Here is a 13,867-nt window from a genome sequence, read left to right on the forward strand (position 1 = left end):
ATGTGGTAATTTGCAGGCAATCAAATACATTGCCTTACGTGGTTTCACTCACGTTTGCATGTAAGAATTGCGTGATACTCAAGCCAAAAACAGCACAGCATGTTCTATTTTTCCACATATTACACATGAGAGAACCCATTGTTCTCTATGTAATCAACGTCGACCATACACAATTATGTTGTGTATGGTTGGTGTATTTATTCGCCTTAGTGAACCAGCAGCATGGGAAACTAAAAAAAAAACAGGAAGACTGTGCATGACATGACAAAATGTCATGCGCAGTACAGTATTCTTGCCATACGCGATGATAGGCTTGCTCTCCATTGGCTGCTCAGTGGTAAAATCTCTGTGCTAGTCACTCAGGGTTTTACGCATATGGCCGTGTGAGCCTGGCCTAATACTTAGCCATTGTGTGAACCTATTTATTTTCACATCTTTGGATCCACTGTAAAACACATTATGACAATTAACAGTATTTAGTACCTCACACATGCTTGCATCATTTTGCTTTGTTTCAATTGTGCTATTTTTCTCTTTCTAGTCATACATTGGTTCAGCAAGCTTTTACAAATTTTGTGGATCTGGACTATAATTAGTTTTACTTACAAGCAAAATATATTAAAATTGCTAATTATATTTGATGTTAATAGACAATGAAGTTAAAGGCATTTATATAGTCCTATGCTACAACTTTATTACTATTATAATACATAGCATTATCAGTCTACAATAACTCTCTGGCATCATTCTGTATCATTATACAGATATAGTAGATTTTATTTTCTCAATTAAATTTTTGTAACTGGCCAGTTTATGCATTATGATAACTTACTAAATTATGAGTGGGGTTCATGATGAGTTTCACATAAAACTTGATTGAGATACAAAGATGATTTGCAGCTCTGCTATATTTGAAAAACTCAGTTCTTGTACAACTTTACAGGAACTTTGAATGAAAATTAATTTGTATCTAACAAAATGTACAATATACTGTATTTATTGATATTAAATGTGCTTTCAACCATAAGAGCAATGATGATAGGGAAGGGGGCTGGCAAAAAAGGTTATACATCCAAAGTTAAAAATCAGATGTTTTAACTACATTTCAACTACAGTCTCCATTGCCCACTTTTCCTTGCAACATGACTGGTGGTGATAGCTAAGCCATTGTCTGATATTCGCTAACAGATTACAAAGCTTGTAAAGGGTGGGACTTCAACTTAGTTAGGGTTCAATAAAACCCTTTAACAGGTTTTATTCACAGAGACAGTAGCGTTCTTTTAACTTAAATAGCTAATCACCGAAAAAGAAAAATTATTAAAAGCTATTAGGTATACTTTAAAAATTATTTGGGACAGACTTAAAGGAGATGTCCCGCGCCGAAACGGGTTTTTTTTTTTTTAACCCCCCCCCCCGTTCGGCGCGAGACAACCCCGATGCAGGGGTTAAAAAAACCACCCGCACAGCGCTTACCTGAATCCCGGCGGTCCGGCGTCTTCATACTCACCTGCTGAAGATGGCCGCCGGGATCCTCCGTCTTCGTGGACCGCAGCTCTTCTGTGCGGTCCACTGCCGATTCCAGCCTCCTGATTGGCTGGAATCGGCACGTGACGGGGCGGAGCTACACGGAGCCGCTCTCTGGCACGAGCGGCTCCATAGAAGACTGCTGAAGACCCGGACTGCGCAAGCGCGGCTAATTTGGCCATCGGAGGCCAAAAATTAGTCGGCACCATGGGAACGAGGACGCTAGCAACGGAGCAGGTAAGTATAAAACTTTTTATAACTTCTGTATGGCTCATAATTAATGCACAATGTATATTACAAAGTGCATTAATATGGCCATACAGAAGTGTATAGACCCACTTGCTGCCTCGGGACAACCCCTTTAAAACATATACCGTATTTTCCGGCATATAAGATGACTGGGTGTATAAGACGACCCCCGACTTTTCGTGTTATATGCCGGGAATGCAGTGTGAGAAAAAAAAAAAACAATACTCACCTCCGGTGGCGCTGCTGCAGGCTGTCGCTCCCTTGTGCATGCCGGCAGAGCATTGCTTTCTGCAAGTGGGGCTTGAATGCCCCGCCTCCAGAAAGCTAATGCTCTGATTGGCTAACTTAGTCTGGCGTTAGCCAATGACGTCCTGAATGGCTGTGATTGGCTAACGCCAGACTAAGTTAGCCAATCAGAGCATTAGCTTTCTGGAGGCGGGGCATTCAAGCGCCGCTTGCAGAAAGCAATGCTCTGCCAGTGTGTATGGGGGAGCGAGAGCCTGCAGCAGCGCCACAGGAGGTGAGTATTATTTTTATTTTTATTTTTTTGGGACATGTATACCCGGCATATAAGACGACCCCCGACTGCAGAGCAGACGTTTTGAGGTTAAAAGATCGTCTTATATACTGGAAAATATGATATATGGGAGGTGGGGTACTGGTTTATAGAACGGCACCGGAAACCTTATCACCTCATAGGCTATTCCTTCTACTTGTGCCTATTTTGGAAGAACAATTGTCAACCGCACCTTATAGAAGTTAAATGAATAGGAAGGCACTTCCTTTTTATCTGACAGCCTTCGTATCTGACTGTACTTCATTTAGGTGGTAGAAATAGACTGATTTGAGGAAAATTTTAAAAGAAAATATTCATTTTTTTCACATTTTCAATTGCAATATCTCAAATATGTGCAAACATACTGTACACATTTTTGATAAGATATATATTTCCATCTGCTTACTTTATTCTGGACGCACATTTGAATAACTTTCATTTTTTTTCTTTAACCATTTAGGAGGCGTAGCAATTTAACATTGATCAACATTTTGAGGAACAATTTGTTTTCCTGCACCAAGCCAAGATTGTAAAGGCTCATAGGTGTCAGAATGATTGATAGATTCCCCCACAAATGACCACATTTTAAAAACTACACCCCTTATTGTATTCACTGAGAGGGGGTCATGAGTATTTTGACCCCACTGTTTTTTTTAGGAGTCAGTTAAGGCAATGTAGCGGTGAAAAAAAAAATTCATATATTTGCAAATACGTCATTTTAAAGGCAGTTATTTTTTTCTACAATACACATGAAAATGAGGATTTACACCCCTGTCTTCAGAAACATACCCTTTGTGGCCCAAATCTTATGTTTGTATGCACAACGGGGCCCAAACTAAAAGGAGCAGCTGGTGGCTTTCAGAACAGAAATTTTGCTTGAAGGTGATTTAGGCTCCATTGCCATTGAGAAGCCAAAACAACAGAAAATCCCCAACAAATGACTCCATTTTGAAAACTAGACCCCTTTAATGAATTCATCTAGGGGTGTACTGCATATTTTGTCTCCACGGCTTTTGAATGAATCTAAGCCAAGCAGAAATAAAAAAATTACGATTTTTATTTTTTTGGCAATTGTGTCAATTTAAAAACAGGATTTTTTGTACAGCACACTGTTTGTCCTATTTTCAGGAACATACTGATTATAGCCCAATCTGCTTATAGGACACATGGCTAGGCCTGCAATGGAGGGAACACCTATTGGATTTCAGGGCACAACTGATTAAATTCCACGCTACATTGCTCAATTGTGAGGAAAAACAATTGACTTCCTAAAATATGAAAATGAGGATTTACACCCCAAAATGGATACCCCTGTTTGTCCTGTATTCGAAAACATACCCATTGAGGCCCTAACCCCTTAATGACACGGCCCTTTTTCTTTTTCCATTTCCGTTTTTTCCTCCCCCCTTTAAAAAAATCGTAACTCCTTTATTTATTCATCGACATCGCTGTATGAGGGCTTGTTTTGTGCGGGACAAGTTGTATTTTTCAATTGTTCTATTTAAAGTACCATATAATGTACTGAAAAACTTTAAAAAAATTCTAAGTGGAGTAAAATGAAAAAAAACCCCGACATTTCGCCATCTTTTAGTGCGTCTTCTTTCTACGGCGCACAGACGGCAACAAAAACAACATGATAACTTTATTCTATGGGTCGGTACGATTACTACGATACCAAACTTGTATAGTTTTTTTTTTACTATACTCCTCTTTTTTTTTCAAAGACATTGAATTTTTTTCAATTATTTTCTGCCGTCATTTTGTGCGCACGATAACTTTTTTATTTTTCCGTCGACGTAGTTGAGCAAGGTCTCATTTCTTGTGTAATGTCCTGTAGTTTCTTATAGTACTAATTTGGAATACATACGACTTTTTGATCACTTTTTATTGCATTTTTTCTGGGAGACAGGGTAACTAAAAAAGTGCATTTCTGGCGTTCTTTATTTTTTTTTTCGGACGACGTTCACTCTGCGGGAAAAATAATGTGCTACTTTGATAGTTCGGACTTTTATGGACGTGGCGATACCAAATACATATTTTTTATTTATTATTTCGATTTTTTAATAATAGATATGGCAAAAGGGGGGGATTTAAACTTAAAAAAAACTTTATTGATTTTTTTTTTACACTACTTTGAAGTCCCCCTGAGGGACTTTAACATGCGATACATTGATCGCTCCTGCAGTATGACGTAATGCTATAGCATTACGTCATACTGCTTTTTGACAGGCAGTCTATCAAGCCATCCCACTGGGATAGCTTGATAGGCAGTCTGTTAAGGCAGCCCTGGGGCCTTTCATTAGGCCCCTGGCTGCCATGACACCTGCACGGATCTATTGCCCACGGGTGTCAGCAGTTATAAACAGCTGACGCCCGCACTGTATGAAGAGAGGTTGCCACGCAACCTCTCTTTATAAATACCCCGACGCTCCATGACGTACCGGTACATCATTGGTCATGAAGGGGTTAATCTTAGTTCTGTATGCACAATCGAGCCCAAACTAGAAGGAGCAGCCGTTGATTTTCAGAACAGAAATTTTGCTTGAAGGTGATTTAGGCGCCATTGCCTACTTGTAGAGCATGTGAGCCGTCAAAACAACAGAGCAACCGCACAAATAAACTAATTTTTTAAAAACTGGACCCCTTAACAAACTCATCGGCATTATCTGATGGATAACAGTAATCATGTACCCGGGAACCACATACAGCGGTCCATGGTCTCTACTATTGTTGACAGTCGGGTGCAGGGAGATTTTAAAATTTTCTGGGCTTTCAGGCCTTCTGTGAATGCGAGCCATATCCCCGCATCATGAAGGACAGAGTTGAGGATTTTCAGCTGCCCTCATGGATTCGATCTTTTCTGTGATCGCCGGTATCCATTGGAAATCGGCTATCACAGGCCCGGGGACTGGTCACTGCTGTCCCCAGTGATTATCTCCTGCCTCACAGCTACATTTAGGAGTCGGGAGCCAGGAGATTTCAAATCTCCTGGGCGATCCAGCCTTTTGTGCATGCGTGTGATGTCATACGTTTGGCGCGTGATGTCCCAGATCGCCGTGGGACATCACAGAGGATGGGGTGAGTACGCTCAGCTAGCCTCATGGATCCAATCCATGAAGGCAGCTGAATCTTTAACTTTATTTAACTATTTAATTTTATGCAATCAGCGTTATCCACTGGATGGCACCGATCGCATTGCCCGGTGTGGGCTTCCCGCAGCCCCCCCACGACAGCTCCATGTTGACTGCTAACTCTGGGAGTTGACAGCATAGAGCTGTCATGTCCACAGCCCACGTGGCTTCAATCCTCAGGGGATGCATGTGTTTACATCCCTGATGATGAAAGACCACTTAGGCAGGACGTAAAAAGGCAATAGGGCCATCACTAAGGGGTTAACTTAAATTATTTAAATAAAGAGTGAAAAAATGAAACATGCTTGCAACAAGTCCAAAATAAAAAAAAACAAATATGGTTGTAATTAGAATGCATAGATTATGTATAATCCATCTCCTCCAAAAAGAGTTTTCACATGACATAAAAGAAGTTGCACATTAAAAAGGAAAAGAATAAAAGGATCAAAGTAACAAGGAAAAGTTGGTCCTCCAAAAGGGATAATTGGGAACTATGCAGTTACTGTATATCAATGTGAGATGATTAGACAAGAAACATTTTCAAGTAGTTCGTATACCTTGACAGTTAAATCGATGTTGTTAAGAAACATGGTGCTACTTTTTGCACAATTTCATTTGTGAAGGCAATTATAACAGCTGGATTTCTGTGAAACATTCTTAATGCAAATGTTTTCTGGTAGCTCTTTTTTGTGATTAAACTGGAATTTACAAAGCCATTAATTTCTTCATGAGAAACATTTGCCAAGGTAACAGATGGACTTATAACTCAGCCACCTTGACCTTATGGTCTCACATGCTGTCAGTCAGATTGTCTGTTTCATCTTAAAAGAGAAAATGCCTATCCTAAAACCTGTTCACAAAGCTGTATATTTCACGTAAAACATGTATTATGTACAGGACTTCATGTAAATCATCTATTTTGAGTTGTTATGTCAAGGAAAATAGACATTGCTGATCTGTTAAATATACCCTAAGTATGGGGCTGCCTGATCATTTTCTATTTTATAAGATGTGGCTTTTTCTGCTGTACGTTCCATACTAATTATATTCAACCTGAAAGCAATACAATGAACTTATCAAAGGCTATCATTTTCGAAATTTTACCACTAGTTTCTGTTACCATTGCAAGTTGAAGCCTGCAATCACTATAGTAACAGTTCTGCTTGATTTATTATATGCATGAATATAAAAATGGAACACATTATCCGTTGACTTAAAGAAATGAATGAAACAAAATCCTACTATCTTATTATCCATCTTGTGGATGACTGATTTATGGAATCTTTCCCTATATATCCATGTAGTAGTAGAAAGCCTGTCTCAGATCGGTGACTGCAATCTACACTCATTGTCAAAAAATATCAAGCACCTAGAAGAAGTTGTCATTTTGCTGTAAAACTAGGCATGCAGTTACTTCTCAGGCAGATATGCAACATCTTGACACCTGTGGCCCTACAAGTGGTTCCACTCTTGGCCTATAAAAAGACGCTCAGAGGCTACTTGTGTGGAGTGGACCTCTTTTTCCTCTTGTGTAGAGATTGTTGACCACTAGACGCCTCTACGACACAATCCAAGAGATTTCGTCCAGTTAACAGAGTTTGAGAGGAAGCGAATTACTGAAAGGCAAGAAGCTGGATGATCATATAGATGAAGTTGATCAGCAGACCTGCCTCTACAATCCAATTAAAGAGAGTTCACCTAGTTAAGAGTATGAGAGTGCGCACATTATTGGAATGTGAGAAGCTGGAAGCTCAAATCGAATTGCCCACCATCTGGGCTATTCTCAAAAAACTATTAGGTGGTGTGGGGACTAGTGGATGCATGAGGACACACACAAGGTGATCAGGCACAGGACACCCTCAACAGACCACCAGTAGAGATGATCAACTAATCTTCCCACAAGCACGAGCAGCTCCAACTGTTTTGTTGTCTGCCATCCAGGGACAGGTGGCACCCTTGTTACAGCCCCTGCCGAAACCTTTTCCAGGCACTTGGCTGAATGACATTTGATCTCACAGCACCTATTACATGTGCTGCCTTTGACACCCCCTCACTGTCACCTCCAATTGCAGTGATGTCATGAGCAATAAAATTGGAATGCTACAGATTGGAACAAGGTTGTCTTCAGTGATTAACCTAGGTTTAGTTTGGCCAACGTTGATGGCCATGTGTTTGTTTGAATACCTAGAGGGGAGCACTTCAATTTTGCCTTTGCTGTAGAGTGGCACACTGCCCCCACTGCTGGTGTGATTGTCCTAGGAGCCATTGCATACGACAGTTGCTCACCTCTAGTAATGCTACAAGGGATAAGGACAGCACAGCAATATGTTCAGGACCTCCTGCAGCTACATGTATTGCCTCTCATGGCGGCTTCCAAGAGGCATTTTAATTAGAGATGAGCGAACATGCTCGTCCGAGCTTGATGCTCGTTCGAGCATTAGCCTGCTCGAAGTACTCGTTACTCAAGCTGAGCACCACACGGTGCTCGAAAAAATTTCACCCTCTCCTCCCCCACATGTTTTCAATAGAGCCGCGGCTGCATTGAAAACAATCATTTTAGTGTAAAAAAATAAATAAACTTACCTCTCCGCCGCTGCCGTGTCCCCCGCGGGGATGAAGAACACATCTGCCGCATGCGGCAGATGTTTCCTTCATGTCTGCTAGTAAAAAGAATTCCCTGCTGCTACATCTGCCACATCTGTGACAGATGCAGCAGAGAATAGAACTAAAAAACTGGCAGTGGAGAAGGCGCTACACTCCAGGTTAAAGCAAGTAGGAAGTGAGCAAAGATTTGGGAAATGCCTCCTTTTATTTATTAAAGTACGTGATCAGCTTATGAAAACGCGTTTCGGGGATAACCCCTTTGTCAGTTCAGCTGATTTTTAAAACATACAAGCAATTGGTGGCTCCCAAAAGGGTTAATGATTAGATCTGTTTCCCTGTGGGGTGCGAGTCAGCCAGGGCAGGAGCAGGAGAAGTTCGTCATCTGGTCAGGCAGCACCTCCACTATTGAAGTTACCACTTCACTCTCTTCACCACTTTTACAGTATCATTTTTCACAACAAACACAACTGTACAGGTTTTGCTCCACCCCTCTTTTTCCTCCTTGTCCAGATGCAGCAGAGGAATTCTTCAATTCCCTACTGCAGCTGTCACACATGACCTGCTGCCGGCACCCCTGAATTGTTTTTTCAGGGTAGGGCTTTAAACATAAGCCCTTCCCTGAAAAACTATAATTTTAGTGTAAAAAACCCCCCAAAAAAACGTACCTGTCCACCGCTGCCATGTCCCCGCAGGGATGAAGAACACATCTGCTGCATGTGGCAGATGTTTCCTTCATCCCTGTGAGGAAAAATAATTCCCTGCTACACCTGTCACAGGGCTCAGCCAATCAGAGGCAGCACTCACCTATTCATGAATTCATGAATGGGTGAGTCCTGCCTCTGATTGGCTGAGAGCAGGGACCAATCAGAGGCAGCTCTCAGCTGTCATTCAATACATGAGAGCTGACTCTGATTGGTCACAGTCCTCAGCCAATCAGAGGCAGCCCATTCAGCAGGTGGCCCAAAGGTGGGGATTTGGCATTTTTATTTATTTATTTTTTTACTAAACTTTTCACTTTTCATGTTTTTCCCACTAGGGGATTTAATTAGCACCATGTTTTATCATTCTTCTAATACACTACTGCATTATAGTATAGAAGTGCATTAGAAAGCCTATGGGCCGCAGCTAGAGGTTGAGCCTCATAGGCCATGCTAGCTGGTAGACCTGGAGGCTATATTCAAGCCTCTGAGTTCCATAGCAACCCATTGCGTAGCCCCCTCCCTCTGTCAGCCTTTTACATGTAAAGGGTTAAACACTGAGGATCCAAGGTTTCTTTGGTCCATGGTGTTAGACCAAGTGCCTGGCTGTCATCGGACAAGCTGAGTATCTGCTCTGTCTGGCATGGGGCTTTTAATGCAACATTGTCTTAACAGCCCCCCCCCCCCCCCCCCAACAGCTGGCATCAAAAGACATATGGACGGTTGTCAAGGGGTTAAAGAGACAAAACTTTGTTAGACTGGTGATCAGAGGCTGACCACCTCTGGTTATTTAACTTTGCTCAGAACAGTCACAGCTTGTGTGCTGCATCCTGTGAACATAGACATCTGCTGAAAAAAAAACACCTAAAAAGCCCCAAGGAATATAACCCACTCCCCAAAACAAATACATATATATTATATAACATTATTTTATAGCATTATTGCTGCTTACCACTATGCAAGGCCCAAACAATACACTATTATTACTACTACATAGTGACAGAATTTTACCACCACAGTTGTACTGAAATGAAAACTACTGCACAAAGAGTAATATTTCTGATATTATCACTACACAAGACCCATATAATACCATCAGATCATGATTACTACCATTACCACTGCATAGTGACTGAGTAATGTTGAATAGAGTTGAGCGAACATACTCTGCCGAGCTTGATACTCGTTCGAGTAACGAGCACCATCGAGTACACTAATACTCGAACGAGCATCAAGCCGTGTTCGACCGCACCCCAGTTTTTGGCTCCTTCCCGCTGTGACGTGCCTGTTTTGGCCCCTCCCCATCGCGACGCAGCGCGCGTCATTGGAAAAATTTTTGTCTGGCGGGCTTGTGGGGGGAAGGGGGGTAAGAGAAAGAGAAAAACACGAACCAAGGGAGAAAAAAAAAAAACTCGGGACCCAGCGTCCCACATACAAAAATGCTTGAGTCTCCAATTGTAGTCAATGTGGTTCATTACTCGAGTAGAGCTCTCGAATTTTACGAAAAGCTCGACTCGAATAACGCGAACTCGAGCATTTGGGTGCTTGCTCATCTCTAATGTTGAATAATGCTGGATATAATAGTTTTACTCCATAGAAAGCTATTAGACTAGTTAGTGATCACAGGAGATCTCTTCTTGGACTGTACCTGTCCACTTTTCCTTTTCTGGTCCCAGATCTTAATGAAAATTTTTTGCAGCCACCACTCATCTCTGCACGCAAACTAGTCATCTTGCTGATAAAGGAATATTGCCCCCTTTTTGCCCCTAAAGTAAGAAGATTCACTTATGCCCCACAATAATGTCCCCTTTGTGCCCAGACAATAATGGTTTATTTGTGTCTCTAAAGTAATAGCTAACTTTTTGTCCCTACAACAAGATCTCGTTCATGCTTCCAGAATAATTTCCTCCTTTGAGCCCCCAAAGTGTAAATAAACTTCCTTGATATCATGGGACATGGTGATATCACCTTGCATTAAAGGTGTGTTTAGACGGAATGATTATATTTCAGAAAATTGCTGGATCATTCAGATTTGGGCTCAAAATTAGCGTATTTTCATGTATTTCCATCTACTGAATTCAAAAATCATCATAAAAATGACCGACTAGCTCTTGCTTTGGAGATAGTGACATGTCGGTTTTTAGAGTTTACATTTTTATTTTGTGTGATTTTTTTTTTTGGGGGGGGGGAGGAGTTGTCACACCTCTCAACTGACATAACACAATGTTCTCCATATGTTTGTAGGTTCTAAACATAATAAACGTTGCTATGACTTAGTTTCATACTGTTTGTTTTTCATTTTTCAGAATTTTTATTTTGGCGTTGTTACGATCGTGTGGGCAGGCAAAGCACGGGACCCACACGATCGTGACCAAAGGGGACTCACACAGAATTCAAGCAACTGGCCCTGGCTAACGGGAGGTAGACATGGCCCTACCTAAGCGGGGACATTGCCCCTATAAGGGCAGCCCAGCGGTCTTCGGATCTGGGCCCTAGCTGATCCTAGGAGCCACGCACCAGAACAGGATGCATTCACATGCCACATGACAGACCCAGAATACACTGCATGCAACTGCAACCACTAGTAACAGATTGGAAGCTGAATATAAATACCAGGTATTAGTTGACATGTTGTACAAGATGTTGAAAGCTGGCAGGTTACTTCACGGCTCCTGCTTATACTGCTAGTCCCTACACTAACCAGGAGTCCAGCAGAACCAGACACCGTTCACACCGCACGCTGCAACAGGACAGGATACAGATTGCAGGACACACAGCAAACGAACACAAAACTGACAGAATTTAAACGTACAAACGGACATGAACCAAGTCACACTGCAAACCTCACCAGCTAAGCTTCATGACTACTCACCTGAGGGGCCATACAGACTGACCAGGAGCTGGGTTTATATGTGAGCACAAATCCAGGGGATTGGCTAGCAGAGAGTACCACACCCAGCCAGCTCAATCATTAACCCTGAGAGTGCTGTGCTGCTGGAATCACAATAGTAAAACATGTCTCAGCAGCACACGTAACAGTACCTCCCCTTTAAAAAAAGGGGCCTCTGGACCCTTTAAGCATAACCAAAAAAAAATTATGCAACTCCTACAAACCGCGCACGTGTACAGGATTTATCTAAAAAGGACCTGACACCAAGGCAAAGATGACAAAATGGGAGAGAGTAAGGGAATAACTAAGCAGGACCACTGCGCCTTATACCAAAAGGCCACCGAACAGTAGCCTGCATAGAATATGCACAATCCAGAGGGAAAGATGGCTATCCTCCCTACTGACATAGCGTGAACAGGACTTATCACTACGGCCTGATGCGGACGCCAGCCTGTCAGCAGGAGAAGGAAGTACACCCTGGTACCTCCCGCACAGGGGTCTACAACAAATTACGTCCGCAGGGCGCACCTTGCCACAAAACAGACACCGGAACAGGAATACAGACTGAGATGGAACTCAGACACAACATGCATGCCACCAAAGTTGTATGGAGCCACCATACCCACCATAAAAGGGGAAGGACCGCCAGCACACCTATCTGGCTTATAAGGAAAATCGTGGCCGGCATCACCAGCTCGCACCACGCACACAAAATCAGATGTTTGGAGGCCGCACCTGCCAAGGGAAAGGAGAAAGCTGCGAGTGGCTACACTTGCGCGGTCACCGTACCGCACCTACTGAGTGCACCACCCCAGAACGCCAGGAAGGGAAGGAACAGCAGGTGTCCAAACCATCTGCGGGGAAGTACGGGGAAACTTGCTCTAACAACCGCATGCAACAGACACTACAACACAGAGTGTCTACCATACATATGAATTCCAACATCCACAGAACATGACTATCCACACCTGATGTCTGGCCACGTGCACAGACACTGGACTAGACACTGTTCACACACATAACATATAACATACAACATACTCCACACCTGAACATAATGCACCCCCTTTTGTAAGTGGGGGGGCATTATGTTAGGATCGTGTGGGCAGGCAAAGCACGGGACCCACACGATCGTGACCAAAGGGGACTCAAACAGAATTCAAGCAACTGGCCCTGGCTAACGGGAGGTAGACATGGCCCTACCTAAGCGGGGACATTGCCCCTATAAGGGCAGCTCAGCGGTCTTCGGATCTGGGCCCTAGCTGATCCTAGGAGCCACGCACTAGAACAGGATGCATTCACATGCCACACGACAGACCCAGAATACACCGCATACAACTTGCAACCACTAGTAACAGATTGGAAGCTGAATATAAATACCAGGTATTAGTTGACATGTTGTACAAGATGTTGAAAGCTAGCAGGCCACTTCACAGCTCCTGGTTATATTGCTAGTCCCTACACTAACCAGGAGTCCAGCAGAACCGGACACCGTTCACACCGCACGCTGCAACAGGACAGGACACAGATTGCAGGACACACAGCAAACGAACACAAAACTGACAGAATTTAAACTTACAAACGAACATGAACCAAGTCACACTGCAAACCTCACCAGCTAAGCTTCATGACTACTCACCTGAGGGGCCATACAGACTGACCAGGAGCTGGGTTTATATGTGAGCACAAATCCAGGGGATTGGCTAGCAGACAGTACCACACCCAGCCAGCTCAATCATTAACCCTGAGAGTGCTGTGCTGCTGGAATCACAATAGTACAACATGTCTCAGCAACACAAGTAACAGGCGTGCTTTTAAAGCGTAAAATTTGCTATATAAAAATGCCACGAAAAATTTGTTAATTTAATGAATAATGTTTGTTACATTTGTGGTGAAATAGCATTTTCATCACAGAAACACAATCTGACTCCTCTTGTGAAGACTGTCTATCATAATTATTTTGGTATGAAGGTAGGGGACCAGGATAAGTTATGGGCTCCACATATAACTTGCAACTCTTGTTCAGTTAAACTACGAGAATGGCTGAAAAATAAAAAAGCTATATATGGTTTTTGCTGTGCCTATGGTTTGGCGGGAGCCTACAAACCATACAGATGACTGCTATTTTTGCTAGACTCCGCCTATAAAGGCAGGATTGTCAATGAAGAAAACAGGAACAGTTCAATACCCGAATCTTCCATCTGCTATTCGATTT

This window comes from Eleutherodactylus coqui, chromosome 2, assembly GCF_035609145.1.
Source record: "Eleutherodactylus coqui strain aEleCoq1 chromosome 2, aEleCoq1.hap1, whole genome shotgun sequence".
Taxonomy (NCBI): Eukaryota; Metazoa; Chordata; class Amphibia; order Anura; family Eleutherodactylidae; genus Eleutherodactylus; species Eleutherodactylus coqui.